Consider the following 17,486-nt stretch of genomic DNA (forward strand, 5'->3'; position numbering starts at 1 on the left):
AGGCCGCAGCAATGTCGAAGAGCAGACCCACGACGTACTTTTCCTCTCGACCGGACGCAAGCTCCCTCATCTTTACCACGGCATCAGTCGTGGATCGATGCGGCCTGAATCCGTATTGCCGATCGGAGGCGTAGTCGGGGTGCAAAAACAAACTAGCTAATCGCGTAGCGATTAGCTTCTCCAAGACTTTGCCTACGACCGAAAGCAAGCATATTGGTCTGTAGGACTTTATCTCCGTTTCAGGTTTCTCGGGTCCTTTAAGGATGGTAATGATGGACCCGACTTTCCATTCCACGGGAAAGACTCCGTGTGCCAGGCATCCGTTGTAGAGTCGGAGGAGCTCGCGTGAGATTGTATTACACGAACGTTTTAAAATCTCCGGCTCGATCCGATCTAGGCCTGGACACTTGCCGCTCTTCAGTCGGTTGACCGCCGATCTGAGCTCCGAGAGGGTGAAGGGACTGGCGTCCTCACTCTCCGGCTCGATGGCAGCTTCCCTCCTGACTCGCGCATGATCCGGGGAGTCATTCGCGGGGCTATCGTCCGGAATTAACCCCTCCAGCAGCGCGGAGGCGGTGGAGTCCCAGTCTGTGGTGTAACCCTGGGCAGTGTTACGATTTATATTCGAGATGACCGTGCTGGCTGTCATCTTCTGCCTCGTGATCTTATAAATGAGGCCCCAGGGTTCCTTGTTTCCCTGCTCGGTCACGAATGCACGCCAGCTGTGCGACCGAGCAGCTTTGATGGCGGCTTTGTAGGCCTTTCTCTGTTTAAGATACTCGGTCCTCTTGGCCGCCCTCTGCTCCTCTGAACATGCTGCGTTCTGCGAGGCTCGTCTAAGTTTGTAGACTCGCCTCTTTTGCCTCGTCAGGTCGGCCGTCCACCATGGGACGGATTTTGAATGCCACTGCTTGGTTGGCATCGAGGAGTCGCACGCTTGGACGATCATTCTTTCGATCTCCTGTGCTAGATGTTCGACATCCCCCTTATTGTTCAATGGATCGGGGGATATACTCCTCTTACTTTCCTGCAGCGCCTTGTCGAACTCGGGCCATTTTGCGCTTCGGAGTCGGAACCTTGGTAATAATCCGTTCCGGTTGGTGCTGCTGTTGCTACTAATTTCGGCAGCACCGTCCTCGGCGCAAAAACTCAAAGAAAACTCTATGACTCGGTGGTCGCTGGTCGTCAGGTCCTCGCGGACCTTCCAACCTCGCACCTTGTCGCAAATATCAGGTGTCGATAGTGTGACGTCGATGTATGACTGTCCACTAGGGCTGGAAAACGTCGGAGCGTTTCCAGCCTCGTTCAAGACAACCAAGCCATGGCTCACGATAAACTCTTCGAGTTTACGGCCTCTCACGTCCGTCTCCGCGCTGCCCCACTGGGCTGATTTTGCGTTAACGTCGGCAGAGATAATGACTCGGTTATGCTTAAGTGCGGAAAGAGCTCTCTCCAATCGCGCCAGACCTGATTCAACGTCATCGGAGCATTGAAAGTACTGGCTGATCAGGAAGAAGCTCCCAAACGAACCCGAGATGCTGACACAGGACAAATGCGTGTCGCACAAGTTAGAGACTTTGACCACGGTTAGATCCGGGTTTCTGACCGCTATTGCAGCCATCACCGGTTCGCCTGCCGTGATCAGCCTCGTTCTCAAGCCTAGCCCGGGCACAGTACCCCGCCAGCTATATGGCTCTTGTGCAAGCAACACATCTACCCCTCGCCTATGCATCTCAGTCCGGACTTCGTCGGTCACGTTTCGGGCCCGCTGCATGTTATGCTGCATGACCCGTATGACTCTCGAGCGTCGCCGGTCGTTTGTACTATCCATTCAATTCAAATTATTCTTGTCTAACGCGAGACATCTCCAAAACCAGCGCTTCCTGATAGGAGGCGCAGGCCGGGTCTCGCGACTTGTGTTCAAATGGTCGCCCTCTGTCTTTACAGTTGGAGCAGACCGGAGGCTTGCTCTTCCTGTTACAGAGGGCATAGCCGTGCCCTTTTTCGGCACAATGTCCGCAGACATCCTCTTTGAATTTGCAGCGCTTCGCCGTGTGCCCGAAGCGCTGGCACTTATAGCATCGGGTGACCTGTATGAAGTCCCGCACACGACAGGAACTCCACCCGAGGTACACCCGGTCCCCTCTCTGCGCCAGCCGCCGACGAATCTGCGGACTGACGGCCACTACCCAGTTGGCTGTCTCCGGGGTCTTGCCAGCCATGCGACTGACCCGAACACCCGAAGGCACATCCTTCTGGGACGCCTCAGAGAGGTTTTGCCTCCAAAGACTGGAGGCAATTTCCTCCTTGCCCATCCCTTTCGGAATGTCATAAATCAGGACCTCGGGGTCCCGTTTGCTGGGCAAGGAGACGGACAGTCCCGCACTCGCCAGCTTCTTATTGCCTACGAAGGCTTTTAGGTCCTCCTTGCGATCGGTTTCGACGACGATGCCACCGGAGTGGATGCGTCGAACCGATCTGACACGGATCGCCTCCTTCGCAGGTTTTACGATCGACAGAACAGCTCTCTTAGTAGCATCGCTGTTCTGTCCTTTATCCTTTGGCGGGAAGATACGCACCACGTATTGTGTCGGTGGTCTTCTCGCCTCCGGAGTCGCTGACTGGTTGACCTTTGCCACTTGGGCGTAGGTCAACTGCGCGGCATTGGAGACCGTCTTCGGGAGGGTTCCCTTGGACGGCCCAGGTCGCGCCGCACTCATTACGGCAGGACGCGCTTTTAGGTCCGCCCTGACCGCGGCGAGTTGCCCTTCGACGAAGCTGTTTCGTTGAATCAGCTCCTGGACCAACTCGTTGAGTGCTCCGACTTCTGCTAGTATCTTCGACCCGGACTCCTTGTTGACTTTCGACTCGGGTCGAAAGCAAAAGGTCCGTATCTCCGATACTCGCCTGAAGGCTTCGTCTCTCACGAGATCGAGAGGCCGTACCTTGTGCCCGGAAACCGTCCCCTTCGATTTCCTGGCCTGGTTTGCTGCGGCCTTGCCAGTAGGTGCGACTGGCTTGGCACGCTTCGACTTTTTGGTGACGGTTTTCCAACCGCCACCTTCGGGGTCTTCGACACGCACGGGTGCCGGTTGCACCTTCACGAGCGTGTCTTTGACTGATTCGATTTTTCTGGGTTTCTCCTTCCCAGCCTTGCGGCTGGGGGAGTCCCCCGACTTGGGCGCTGTCCCCACGTTACCGGTGTCCGGCGCGCCTTCTACCGTGGCCTCAGTTTTCACCGAGACCGCTCGCGTGGGTGTCACGCATCTCTCCAAGGTCACACGAGGATTGGCGATGTTCAGCACCTTCCCGGACCTTGTCTTTTTCGCAGACGCAGGAGGGCTAACAGCTGCTGCTGTAGCTTCCGCGTCTGTGGCGACGGCTTCACTCCGAGTAGGAGCTGGACCCGCCGACTTCGAACGTTCAATTTGTACTTTCAATTTAGATCCCATAGTTAGATCTTTGCCTTCATCCGGTACGCTCCCCGGCCACCACCGACCCACACATTTTGGAACCCGCCATCAGGCTGGGTTAGGGCTACGCACCGGACATAGTCTGCTGACTGGGCCGATTGCTCAACCCAGCCCGCGTCCTCGCCCGTCAGAACCCACTCGCCGAAGCGTATGGTCGTTCCAAGCCGATTGACTGGACCAGGGCTGCTTTTCTCGTCCAGCCTCCCATCTAGCCGAAGCAGAGGCCAAAGGTACGTGTTGGGGACGTCTCACCCGCAGGAGAGGGCCCCCTCAGATCCCAGGATCCTCTTTTCCGACGACAAGGGTCGCCACGCACGGCAAACACGCGGGAGACAGCAGTCGGAGAGGCTGCCTCTTCCTCTCCACCACACTTCGTTCGGTTCGCTGCGTTTTGAGAACACGAGCTATCCAGCGGTACCTTTTTCGTGGAGGCTCAAGTGTGGCTAGGGCACGTTTGCCCCTTGCGGCCTGGGTTGCCCAGGTGATTGGTTGCATCCCGATTTCTAGATCCAGCGGCATGTTGCTACGTGGCGCGCTCAGACAACGAAAATGCGGCATTCCGGTCAGACCAGAAAAACCGCACAACGTGACGCGGGGGACTGCAGCCACAAGTGACAACAGTCCCCCGGTAGGGAGTAGTACAGCATATTCAATGCTGTACATGAACACGCCACAGCCCGTATGCTTAGTTCAAGGGCCTCGCCATTATGCGAAGTACTACATGTACAACGCACTGGCGGTCTCAAAATACCCTCATCGCCGATGCATCTGATGCATCCGTCAACTCGGCAGCATTCACTCCGTCGGCGTGTTGCTTTGTGGCGTGTTCAGATAACGAAAATGCGGCATTCCAGTCAGACCAGAAAAACCGCATAACGTAACGCGGGGGACTGAAGCCACAAGTGACAACAGTCCCCCGGATGGGAGTAGTGCAGCATGTTCAATACTGCACAAGAACACGCCACAGCCCGCTTGCTTAATCACGGGCCTCGTCATTATGCGAAGCACTACATGTACAACGCACTGACGGTCTCTCGAGTGCCTTCATCGCCGATGCACCTATCGACTCAGCAGCAACATTCAATCCGACGGCGTGTTGCTTCGTGGCGTGTTCAGACAACGAAAATGCGGCATTCCAGTTAGACCAGAAAAACCGCATAACGTGACGCGGGGGACTGCAGCCACAAGTGACAGCAGTCCCCCGCTAAGGAGTAGTACAGCATATTCAATGCTGTACATGAACACGCCACAGCCCGCATGCTTAATCTCGGGCCTCGCCATTATGCGAAGTACTACATGTACGACGCACTGACGGTCTAAAATGCCTTCATCGTCGACGCATCCATCGACTCGGTAGTAGCAACAACCTTCGCGAGGACTAGTTCGGGGGTCGCCTCTCAACCCTGGGTGGCCACAGACCGCCACCGCCAGTAGATAGGGACAGTTAGTGTCGTCGTTGTGAGTCTAAAGATGGGCTATGCCTGGGTCCTATGTGGACTATACTAGCCGCTCTCTCGACGCGTGCCGATGGTCTGGCTCTACCCTCGTTCGTTATCGTGACAGGGGAAGACAACGTGCTACTCCCGCTGCCACCTCGAGTCCAACCCAATCCAGGCACTCTTGACGGAGTAGTGTTAAAGTCAATTTATCTCCGCAAGAGGGGCTTCAGCCTGGCCCGAGGGGGCGAACCCCGAGGGGTCCGCCCAGCATGCCGTTCGAATGGCGGAGTGGACAAGTCCACGTCTGCCCGTCACTCAAGTCGGACACGGGACGACTCCAAAGCTAGCGCCGCCTGATAGGAAGCGCAAGCTGGGTCCCGCGACTTGTGTGCACTAGCCCACCCTCTGTCCTTGCAATTAGAGCAGACCGGAGGTTCACTCTTCTTGCTACAGAGCGTGAAGGTATGCCCCTTTTGGGAGCAGTGACCGCACACGTCCTCCTTGAATTTACAACGCTTCGAGGTATGCCCGAAGCGTTGACAACGGTAGCACCGAAGCACCTGGACGAAATCCCGTACACGACAGGAGTTCCATCCAAGGTAAACTCGGCTACCCCTCTGCTTCAGCCGCTGAAGATTCTGCGGACTGACGGCAACGACCCAGTTGGCTGTCTCCGGGGTCTTGCCAGCCATGCGGCTGACCCGAATTCCCGAAGGCACATCCTTCTGGTTCGCATCGCAGAGATTTTGCCTCCAAATACTGGAGGCAATTTCGTCCTTACCCATCCGACGCGGGACGTCGTAAACTAAAACCTCGGGGTCCCGCTTGGTAGGTAAGGAGACGGACAGACCCGCGCTCCGGAGCTTCTTATTGCCAACGAAGGCTTGCAGGTCCTCCTTTCGGTCGGTCTCGACGACGATGCCACCGGAGTGGATGCGTCGGACCGACTTAATTCGGATCGCCTCCTTCGCTGGTTTAACGAGCGACAGAACAGTAACCTTTGTAACTTCGCTGCTCTGTCCTTTTTCCTTCGGCGGGAAGATTTTTACCACATGCTGCGATTGTGGCCGTCTCCCCGCTTCCGGAGAAGCTCCTTTGCAGTCGACTTTGTTCACATGGGCGTAAGTCGACTGCGCGGCGTTGCAGGCCGTCTTCGGGAGAGTTCCCTTGGACGGCCCAGGTCGCATCGCACTCATTACGGCAGGACGCGCTTTTAGGTCCGCCCTGACCGCGGCGAGCTGCCCTTCGACGAAGCTATTCCGTTGAATAAGCTCCTGGACCAGCTCGTTGAGTGCCTCAACCTCGGCGAGTATCTTTGACCCGGACTCCTTATTGACTTTCGACTCAGGTCGAAAGCAAAAGGTCCGTATTTCGGACACTCGCCTAAAGGCTTCGTCTCTTACGAGATCGAGAGGCCGTACCTTCTGCCCGGAGAACGTCCCCTTCGGTCTCCTGGCCCGGTTTACTGCGGCCTTGCCGGTGGGTGCGCCCGGCTTGGCTCGCTTCGACTTTTTGGTGACGGTTTGCCAACCGTCACCAATAGGGTCCTCGACACGCTCGGGTGCCGACTGCACCTTCACGAGTGACGTGTCTCCGACTCGTTCGATTACTTCCACGTTACCGGTGTCCGGCGTACCTTCTACCGTGGGCTCGGTTTTCACCGAGACCGCTCGCGTGGGAGTCACACATCTTTGCAAGATCACACGAGGATTGGCGATATTAATCACCTTCCCGGATCTTGTCTTTCTCACAGACGCGGGGGGACTGACAGCTGCATTTGCAGTTCCCGCGTCTGCGGCGACGGCTTCACTCCGAGTAGGAGCTGGACCCGTCGTCTTTGGACGCTTAGTTTTTTGTTCATTAATTTTATTCAGACCCATAATGTGTCTTGGTCTTTCATCCAGTGCGCTCCCCGGCCACCACCGACCCGCACAATTTGGAACCCGCCAAAGGCTGAGTTAGGGCTACGCACCGAATATAGTCTGCTGGCTGGGTCGGTTTCCTTACCCAGCCCGCGTCCTCGCCCAGCAGAACCCACTTGCCCGAAGCGTGTGGTCGTTCCAAGCCGATTGACTGGACCAGGGCTGCTTTTCTCGTCCAGCCGCCCATCTAGCCGAAGCAGAGGCCAAAGGTACGTGTTGGGGACGTCTCACCCGCAGGAGAGGGCCCCCTCAGATCCCAGGATCCTCTTTTCCGACGACAAGGGTCGCCACGCACGGCAAACACGTGGGAGACAGCAGTCGGAGAGGCTGCCTCTTCCTCTCCACCACACTTCGTTCAGTTCGCTGCGTATTTAAGAACACGAGCTATCCAGCGGTACCTTTTTCGTGGAGGCTCAAGTGTGGCTAGGGCACGTTTGCCCCTTGCGGCCTGGGTTGCCCAGGGGATTGATTGCATCCCATGTATTCCTGAGCCCAGCGGAGTGTTGTCTAGTGGCGTGTTCCGCCCACGAAAAACGGTCTGAAAAACCGCTTAACGTAAACTGGGGAACTGATGCCACGAGTGACAACAGTTCCCCAGTCGGAAGTCATACAGCACATACAGTGCTGTACAAAGAACACGCCACAGCCCGTATGCTAAATCAGGGCCTCGCCATTATGCGAAGTACTACATGTACGACGCACTGACGGTCTCTAATGCCTTCATCGCCGATACACCCATCGACTCGGCCGATCAACCCTCCTACGCGAGGGCTAGTTCGGGGGTTATCTCCCGCCCTGGGTGGCCACAGACCGCCACCGCCAGTAGATAGGGACAATTATTTGCGAATCTGGCCACCACGGAGGTGGCGCAGATATGTTTCCTCGCCATGTTGGCATACACAAAAACTTTAATACCTACCCCCCGACGGAACACCTACGAGGGGTCCGAACGTGGGTAAATCGCCGCCTTCGTTCAACATTCATTAGGCTGGGTACGGAAGACCCAGTCTTGACTCCTTGTCCGTGTAAGGAGTTTTCAAGTTTGTTTTGAGTTGGGTAGGCTGTGCTACCTACTCCAACTGTGTATAAAAGGTTATTAGGAGGGTTTTGCTTTGCCTCCTGACCGCGGCAGCGGGTGCCCGCCACCGCCCTCCGCAGTGACGGCACTCTGCCACATGTATTCGCCCCCTTTCTTCTACACGTCAGCAATGATTATGCAGCGTGCTAGGGTGGCGTATGTTGGTTATTCTTTGCCTATTGGCGTAACTAGGCGGCTGCACATGGTTGGTGCCCGTCTAGCGAAGATAGGCATGTTGCTGTTGGCGCAGCGGAGCTTCGCCAGCTACGGTAGCGGGTGTCAAGCACCTCACGCAAGCACCGCGGCCGTTCAGCTCCACAAAACCGTGATGGGGTGGAATCTGTGATGGGGAAGGATGGGACTAGGCAGGGCGGGTGCCATAGCCCTTTTTTGCCGCAAATACAGACTTGCGTTGCCCGGTCTCCGCCGCGTGGAGGCGGGGTTGGACTTTGGAGACCAGTAGATAGGGACAGTTAGTGTTGTCGTCAAACTGTGGTCTCTGAGAGACGGGCCGTACCTAAGTCCTTGGTGGACCATACCGGCCGCTCTTGCGACTTGTGCCTGGTGTTCGGGCTCTACCTTCGTTCACCATCGTATCAGGGGAAGACAGCGTGCTACTCCCACTGCCACCTCGAGTCCAACCCAATCCAGGCACTCTTACGGAGTAGTGTTAAAGTCTTTTATCTCCGCAAGAGGGGCTTCAGCCTGGCCCGAGGGGACGAACCCCGAGGGGTTCGCCCAGCATGCCGTACATCAACGGAGCTGGACGAGTCCACGCTCCGTATGCAGTTTCGTTCTATGTTCGCTTCTTAGTCTTGCTTACGGATCGTGCGAATTTTCGGAACTCCTGAAACAGCTGCTCTGACACCAGGCTGGCTTTGTCGATTGGCCACTGAAATCCTTCTCGAATCGCCGCCTGGCGTAGGTGTTCCCTGTCCTCTACGTAACGCTGACAATCGTAGAGGACGTGGTTTGGAGTTTCCTCCTCCCCACATTCGCACAACTCGTCGTCGACCAGGGCGAACGTCTTGAGCTTCGCACGGAAGTCTCCGTGTCCGCTCAAGAACTGCGCTACATCATGGTCGACTCTGATCCAGCTCGCTGAGAGACGGTCTGATACCTCGCCGAAGTATTGGAAGGTTTCCCTACCCTTCGTCGAGGACGACCATCTCTGCTGCCACATCTCTAAAGTCGCCTCCCTCAGCCTTCTGCGAACTTGGGCTTCGGTGACGACTTCGTCAGCCAATTCGGCCTGACTCACTTGATAGGTTCCATGTTGGAACCCGAGTTTCTTCCTGGCTTTGTACACGCAGCTGAACTCCGCTATCGCCAAGTCCACAGGTATCTCCCCGGCGATCACGGGGATCGCATCAGTGGAGACTGTCCTGTAGGCTTTGACGCAGCCAAGCAGAACATGCCTCTGCGCCCTGGTGAGCACTTTACTCGTCCCAGAGGTAAGGCGGTCTGCCCAGCCCGCGGCAGCATACGTGACGATTGGGACAAACAAGCCGCGGTACAAAGTACGCATCGTCCGATATCCCAATCCCCAGTTCGACTTAGCAATCCTTGCTAGCGCATTAAACGTTCGCAAGGACTTGGCATTCAAATACTCGACATGGGAATGGATACCCAGTCTAGAGTCAAAATGCACGCCAAGGTAACGCACAGAGTCCTTGACGGCAATATTCCGACCTCCTACTTTTATCACAGGTGGCCTCTCTCTGTCGAGAGAGCCTTTTAAGAAAAACATCTCGGTCTTGGTCGCAGACAGCGACAATTTCTGCTGGTCGCACCAGCGAGAAATGGTGTCCACAACCAATTGGCCATTGCTTTCTAGACCCTTCCTGCTGTTCGCGAAGATCAAGACAAGAAGGTCGTCTGCATAGGCGATGGGCTCGCAAGCGAGCCCGGCGTTCGATAGGAGCTGTAGAACCTCGTCGAAGACTAAGTTCCAACAGCTCGGACCAAGAATCGATCCCTGTGGGCAGCCCTTAGTGACTTTCTTCCGCACTGCACCGCGATCAGACACCATAGTCACCACGCGGCCGTCGAAGTAGTCGACCACCAATCTAAATAGGTTTTTTGGGCAGCCTCGCTTCCTCAACGCGTTGAGTATGCTTGGCCACCAGACATTATCAAAGGCCGCAGCAATGTCGAAGAGCAGACCCACGACGTACTTTTCCTCTCGACCGGACGCAAGCTCCCTCATCTTTACCACGGCATCAGTCGTGGATCGATGCGGCCTGAATCCGTATTGCCGATCGGAGGCGTAGTCGGGGTGCAAAAACAAACTAGCTAATCGCGTAGCGATTAGCTTCTCCAAGACTTTGCCTACGACCGAAAGCAAGCATATTGGTCTGTAGGACTTTATCTCCGTTTCAGGTTTCTCGGGTCCTTTAAGGATGGTAATGATGGACCCGACTTTCCATTCCACGGGAAAGACTCCGTGTGCCAGGCATCCGTTGTAGAGTCGGAGGAGCTCGCGTGAGATTGTATTACACGAACGTTTTAAAATCTCCGGCTCGATCCGATCTAGGCCTGGACACTTGCCGCTCTTCAGTCGGTTGACCGCCGATCTGAGCTCCGAGAGGGTGAAGGGACTGGCGTCCTCACTCTCCGGCTCGATGGCAGCTTCCCTCCTGACTCGCGCATGATCCGGGGAGTCATTCGCGGGGCTATCGTCCGGAATTAACCCCTCCAGCAGCGCGGAAGCGGTGGAGTCCCAGTCTGTGGTGTAACCCTGGGCAGTGTTACGATTTATATTCGAGATGACCGTGCTGGCTGTCATCTTCTGCCTCGTGATCTTATAAATGAGGCCCCAGGGTTCCTTGTTTCCCTGCTCGGTCACGAATGCACGCCAGCTGTGCGACCGAGCAGCTTTGATGGCGGCTTTGTAGGCCTTTCTCTGTTTAAGATACTCGGTCCTCTTGGCCGCCCTCTGCTCCTCTGAACATGCTGCGTTCTGCGAGGCTCGTCTAAGTTTGTAGACTCGCCTCTTTTGCCTCGTCAGGTCGGCCGTCCACCATGGGACGGATTTTGAATGCCACTGCTTGGTTGGCATCGAGGAGTCGCACGCTTGGACGATCATTCTTTCGATCTCCTGTGCTAGATGTTCGACATCCCCCTTATTGTTCAATGGATCGGGGGATATACTCCTCTTACTTTCCTGCAGCGCCTTGTCGAACTCGGGCCATTTTGCGCTTCGGAGTCGGAACCTTGGTAATAATCCGTTCCGGTTGGTGCTGCTGTTGCTACTAATTTCGGCAGCACCGTCCTCGGCGCAAAAACTCAAAGAAAACTCTATGACTCGGTGGTCGCTGGTCGTCAGGTCCTCGCGGACCTTCCAACCTCGCACCTTGTCGCAAATATCAGGTGTCGATAGTGTGACGTCGATGTATGACTGTCCACTAGGGCTGGAAAACGTCGGAGCGTTTCCAGCCTCGTTCAAGACAACCAAGCCATGGCTCACGATAAACTCTTCGAGTTTACGGCCTCTCACGTCCGTCTCCGCGCTGCCCCACTGGGCTGATTTCGCGTTAACGTCGGCAGAGATAATGACTCGGTTATGCTTAAGTGCGGAAAGAGCTCTCTCCAACCGCGCCAGACCTGATTCAACGTCATCGGAGCATTGAAAGTACTGGCTGATCAGGAAGAAGCTCCCAAACGAACCCGAGATGCTGACACAGGACAAATGCGTGTCGCACAAGTTAGAGACTTTGACCGCGGTTAGATCCGGGTTTCTGACCGCTATTGCAGCCATCACCGGTTCGCCTGCCGTGATCAGCCTCGTTCTCAAGCCTAGCCCGGGCACAGTACCCCGCCAGCTATATGGCTCTTGTGCAAGCAACACATCTACCCCTCGCCTATGCATCTCAGTCCGGACTTCGTCGGTCACGTTTCGGGCCCGCTGCATGTTATGCTGCATGACCCGTATGACTCTCGAGCGTCGCCGGTCGTTTGTACTATCCATTCGAGATTCAAATTATTATTCCTGTCTAATGCGAGACATCTCCAAAACCAGCGCTTCCTGATAGGAGGCGCAGGCCGGGTCTCGCGACTTATGGTCGTGTGGCCGCCCTCTGTCTTTGCAGTTGGAACAAACCGGAGGCTTGCTCTTCCTGCTGCAGAGCGCATAGCCGTGCCCTTTTTCGGCACAATGTCCGCAGACATCCTCTTTGAATTTACAGCGCTTCGCGGTGTGCCCGAAGCGCTGGCACTTATAGCAACGGGTGACCTGTATGAAGTCCCGCACACGGCAGGAACTCCACCCAAGGTACACCCGGTCCCCTCTCTGCGCCAGCCGCCGACGAATCTGCGGACTGACGGCCACTACCCAGTTGGCTGTCTCCGGGGTCTTGCCAGCCATGCGACTGACCCGAACACCCGAAGGCACATCCTTCTGGGACGCCTCAGAGAGGTTTTGCCTCCAAAGACTGGAGGCAATTTCCTCCTTGCCCATCCCTTTCGGAATGTCATAAATCAGGACCTCGGGGTCCCGTTTGCTGGGCAAGGAGACGGACAGTCCCGCACTCGCCAGCTTCTTGTTTCCTACGAAGGCTTTTAGGTCCTCCTTGCGATCGGTTTCGACGACGATGCCACCGGAGTGGATGCGTCGAACCGATCTGACACGGATCGCCTCCTTCGCAGGTTTTACGATCGACAGAACAGCTCTCTTAGTAGCATCGCTGTTCTGTCCTTTATCCTTTGGCGGGAAGATACGCACCACGTATTGTGTCGGTGGTCTTCTCGCCTCCGGAGTCGCTGACTGGTTGACCTTTGCCACTTGGGCGTAGGTCAACTGCGCGGCATTGGAGACCGTCTTCGGGAGGGATCCCTTGGACGGCCCAGGTCGCGCCGCACTCATTACGGCAGGGCGCGCTTTTAGGTCCGCCCTGACCGCGGCGAGTTGCCCTTCGACGAAGCTGTTTCGTTGAATCAGCTCCTGGACCAACTCGTTGAGTGCTCCGACTTCTGCTAGTATCTTCGACCCGGACTCCTTGTTGACTTTCGACTCGGGTCGAAAGCAAAAGGTCCGTATCTCCGATACTCGCCTGAAGGCTTCGTCTCTCACGAGATCGAGAGGCCGTACCTTGTGCCCGGAAACCGTCCCCTTCGATTTCCTGGCCTGGTTTGCTGCGGCCTTGCCAGTAGGTGCGACTGGCTTGGCACGCTTCGACTTTTTGGTGACGGTTTTCCAACCGCCACCTTCGGGGTCTTCGACACGCACGGGTGCCGGTTGCACCTTCACGAGCGTGTCTTTGACTTGTTCGATTTTTTTGGGTTTCCCCTTCCCAGCCTTGCGGCTGGGGGAGTCCCCCGACTTGGGCGCTGTCCCCACGTTACCGGTGTCCGGCGCGCCTTCTTCCGTGGCCTCAGTTTTCACCGAGACCGCTCGCGTGGGTGTCACGCATCTCTCCAAGGTCACACGAGGATTGGCGATGTTTAACACCTTCCCGGACCTTGTCTTTTTCGCAGACGCAGGAGGGCTAACAGCTGCTGCTGTAGCTTCCGCGTCTGTGGCGACGGCTTCACTCCGAGTAGGAGCTGGACCCGCCGACTTAGATCGTTCAATTTGTGTTTTCGATTTAGATCCCATAATGTGAATCTTTCTTTCATCCGGTACGCTCCCCGGCCACCACCGACCCACACATTTTGGAACCCGCCATCAGGCTGGGTTAGGGCTACGCACCGGACATAGTCTGCTGACTGGGCCGATTACTCAACCCAGCCCGCGTCCTCGCCCGTCAGAACCCACTCGCCGAAGCGTATGGTCGTTCCAAGCCGATTGACTGGACCAGGGCTGCTTTTCTCGTCCAGCCTCCCATCTAGCCGAAGCAGAGGCCAAAGGTACGTGTTGGGGACGTCTCACCCGCAGGAGAGGGCCCCCTCAGATCCCAGGATCCTCTTTTCCGACGACAAGGGTCGCCACGCACGGCAAACACGCGGGAGACAGCAGTCGGAGAGGCTGCCTCTTCCTCTCCACCACACTTCGTTCGGTTCGCTGCGTTTTGAGAACACGAGCTATCCAGCGGTACCTTTTTCGTGGAGGCTCAAGTGTGGCTAGGGCACGTTTGCCCCTTGCGGCCTGGGTTGCCCAGGTGATTGGTTGCATCCCGATTTCTAGATCCAGCGGCATGTTGCTACGTGGCGCGCTCAGACAACGAAAATGCGGCATTCCGGTCAGACCAGAAAAACCGCATAACGTGACGCGGGGGACTGCAGCCACAAGTGACAACAGTCCCCCGGTAGGGAGTAGTACAGCATATTCAATGCTGTACATGAACACGCCACAGCCCGTATGCTTAGTTCAAGGGCCTCGCCATTATGCGAAGTACTACATGTACAACGCACTGGCGGTCTCAAAATACCCTCATCGCCGATGCATCTGATGCATCCGTCAACTCGGCAGCATTCACTCCGTCGGCGTGTTGCTTTGTGGCGTGTTCAGATAACGAAAATGCGGCATTCCAGTCAGACCAGAAAAACCGCATAACGTAACGCGGGGGACTGAAGCCACAAGTGACAACAGTCCCCCGGATGGGAGTAGTACAGCATATTCAATGCTGTACATGAACACACCACAGCCCGTATGCTTAGTTCAAGGGCCTCGCCATTATGCGAAGTACTACATGTACAACGCACTGGCGGTCTCAAGTGCTTTCATCGCCGATGCACCTATCGACTCAGCAGCAACATTCAATCCGACGGCGTGTTGCTTCGTGGCGTGTTCAGACAACGAAAATGCGGCATTCCAGTTAGACCAGAAAAACCGCATAACGTGACGCGGGGGACTGCAGCCACAAGTGACAACAGTCCCCCGCTAAGGAGTAGTACAGCATATTCAATGCTGTACATGAACACGCCACAGCCCGCATGCTTAATCTCGGGCCTCGCCATTATGCGAAGTACTACATGTACGACGCACTGACGGTCTAAAATGCCTTCATCGTCGACGCATCCATCGACTCGGTAGTAGCAACAACCTTCGCGAGGACTAGTTCGGGGGTCGCCTCTCAACCCTGGGTGGCCACAGACCGCCACCGCCAGTAGATAGGGACAGTTAGTGTCGTCGTTGTGAGTCTAAAGATGGGCTATGCCTGGGTCCTATGTGGACTATACTAGCCGCTCTCTCGACGCGTGCCGATGGTCTGGCTCTACCCTCGTTCGTTATCGTGACAGGGGAAGACAACGTGCTACTCCCGCTGCCACCTCGAGTCCAACCCAATCCAGGCACTCTTGACGGAGTAGTGTTAAAGTCAATTTATCTCCGCAAGAGGGGCTTCAGCCTGGCCCGAGGGGGCGAACCCCGAGGGGTCCGCCCAGCATGCCGTTCGAATGGCGGAGTGGACAATTCCACGTCTGCCCGTCACTCAAGTCGGACACGGGACGACTCCAAAGCTAGCGCCGCCTGATAGGAAGCGCAAGCTGGGTCCCGCGACTTGTGTGCACTAGCCCACCCTCTGTCCTTGCAATTAGAGCAGACCGGAGGTTCACTCTTCTTGCTACAGAGCGTGAAGGTATGCCCCTTTTGGGAGCAGTGACCGCACACGTCCTCCTTGAATTTACAACGCTTCGAGGTATGCCCGAAGCGTTGACAACGGTAGCACCGAAGCACCTGGACGAAATCCCGTACACGACAGGAGTTCCATCCAAGGTATACTCGGCTACCCCTCTGCTTCAGTCGCTGAAGATTCTGCGGACTGACGGCAACGACCCAGTTGGCTGTCTCCGGGGTCTTGCCAGCCATGCGGCTGACCCGAATTCCCGAAGGCACATCCTTCTGGTTCGTATCGCAGAGATTTTGCCTCCAAATACTGGAGGCAATTTCGTCCTTACCCATCCGACGCGGGACGTCGTAAACTAAAACCTCGGGGTCCCGCTTGGTAGGTAAGGAGACGGACAGACCCGCGCTCCGGAGCTTCTTATTGCCAACGAAGGCTTGCAGGTCCTCCTTTCGGTCGGTCTCGACGACGATGCCACCGGAGTGGATGCGTCGGACCGACTTAATTCGGATCGCCTCCTTCGCTGGTTTAACGAGCGACAGAACAGTAACCTTCGTAACTTCGCTGCTCTGTCCTTTTTCCTTCGGCGGGAAGATTTTTACCACATGCTGCGATTGTGGCCGTCTCCCCGCTTCCGGAGAAGCTCCTTTGCAGTCGACTTTGTTCACATGGGCGTAAGTCGACTGCGCGGCGTTGCAGGCCGTCTTCGGGAGAGTTCCCTTGGACGGCCCAGGTCGCATCGCACTCATTACGGCAGGACGCGCTTTTAGGTCCGCCCTGACCGCGGCGAGCTGCCCTTCGACGAAGCTATTCCGTTGAATAAGCTCCTGGACCAGCTCGTTGAGTGCCTCAACCTCGGCGAGTATCTTTGACCCGGACTCCTTATTGACTTTCGACTCAGGTCGAAAGCAAAAGGTCCGTATTTCGGACACTCGCCTAAAGGCTTCGTCTCTTACGAGATCGAGAGGCCGTACCTTCTGCCCGGAGAACGTCCCCTTCGGTCTCCTGGCCCGGTTTACTGCGGCCTTGCCGGTGGGTGCGCCCGGCTTGGCTCGCTTTGACTTTTTGGTGACGGTTTGCCAACCGTCACCAGTAGGGTCCTCGACACGCTCGGGTGCCGACTGCACCTTCACGAGTGACGTGTCTCCGACTCGTTCGATTACTTCCACGTTACCGGTGTCCGGCGTACCTTCTACCGTGGGCTCGGTTTTCACCGAGACCGCTCGCGTGGGAGTCACACATCTTTGCAAGATCACACGAGGATTGGCGATATTAATCACCTTCCCGGATCTTGTCTTTCTCACAGACGCGGGGGGACTGACAGCTGCATTTGCAGTTCCCGCGTCTGCGGCGACGGCTTCACTCCGAGTAGGAGCTGGACCCGTCGTCTTTGGACGCTTAGTTTTTTGTTCATTAATTTTATTAAGACCCATAATGTGTCTTGGTCTTTCATCCAGTGCGCTCCCCGGCCACCACCGACCCACACAATTTGGAACCCGCCAAAGGCTGGGTTAGGGCTACGCACCGAATATAGTCTGCTGGCTGGGTCGGTTTCCTTACCCAGCCCGCGTCCTCGCCCAGCAGAACCCACTTGCCCGAAGCGTGTGGTCGTTCCAAGCCGATTGACTGGACCAGGGCTGCTTTTCTCGTCCAGCCGCCCATCTAGCCGAAGCAGAGGCCAAAGGTACGTGTTGGGGACGTCTCACCCGCAGGAGAGGGCCCCCTCAGATCCCAGGATCCTCTTTTCCGACGACAAGGGTCGCCACGCACGGCAAACACGTGGGAGACAGCAGTCGGAGAGGCTGCCTCTTCCTCTCCACCACACTTCGTTCAGTTCGCTGCGTATTTAAGAACACGAGCTATCCAGCGGTACCTTTTTCGTGGAGGCTCAAGTGTGGCTAGGGCACGTTTGCCCCTTGCGGCCTGGGTTGCCCAGGGGATTGATTGCATCCCATGTATTCCTGAGCCCAGCGGAGTGTTGTCTAGTGGCGTGTTCCGCCCACGAAAAACGGTCTGAAAAACCGTTTAACGTAAACTGGGGAACTGATGCCACGAGTGACAACAGTTCCCCA

Source organism: Megalopta genalis, unplaced genomic scaffold (genome assembly GCF_051020955.1).
Source record: "Megalopta genalis isolate 19385.01 unplaced genomic scaffold, iyMegGena1_principal scaffold0084, whole genome shotgun sequence".
Lineage (NCBI taxonomy): Eukaryota > Metazoa > Arthropoda > Insecta > Hymenoptera > Halictidae > Megalopta > Megalopta genalis.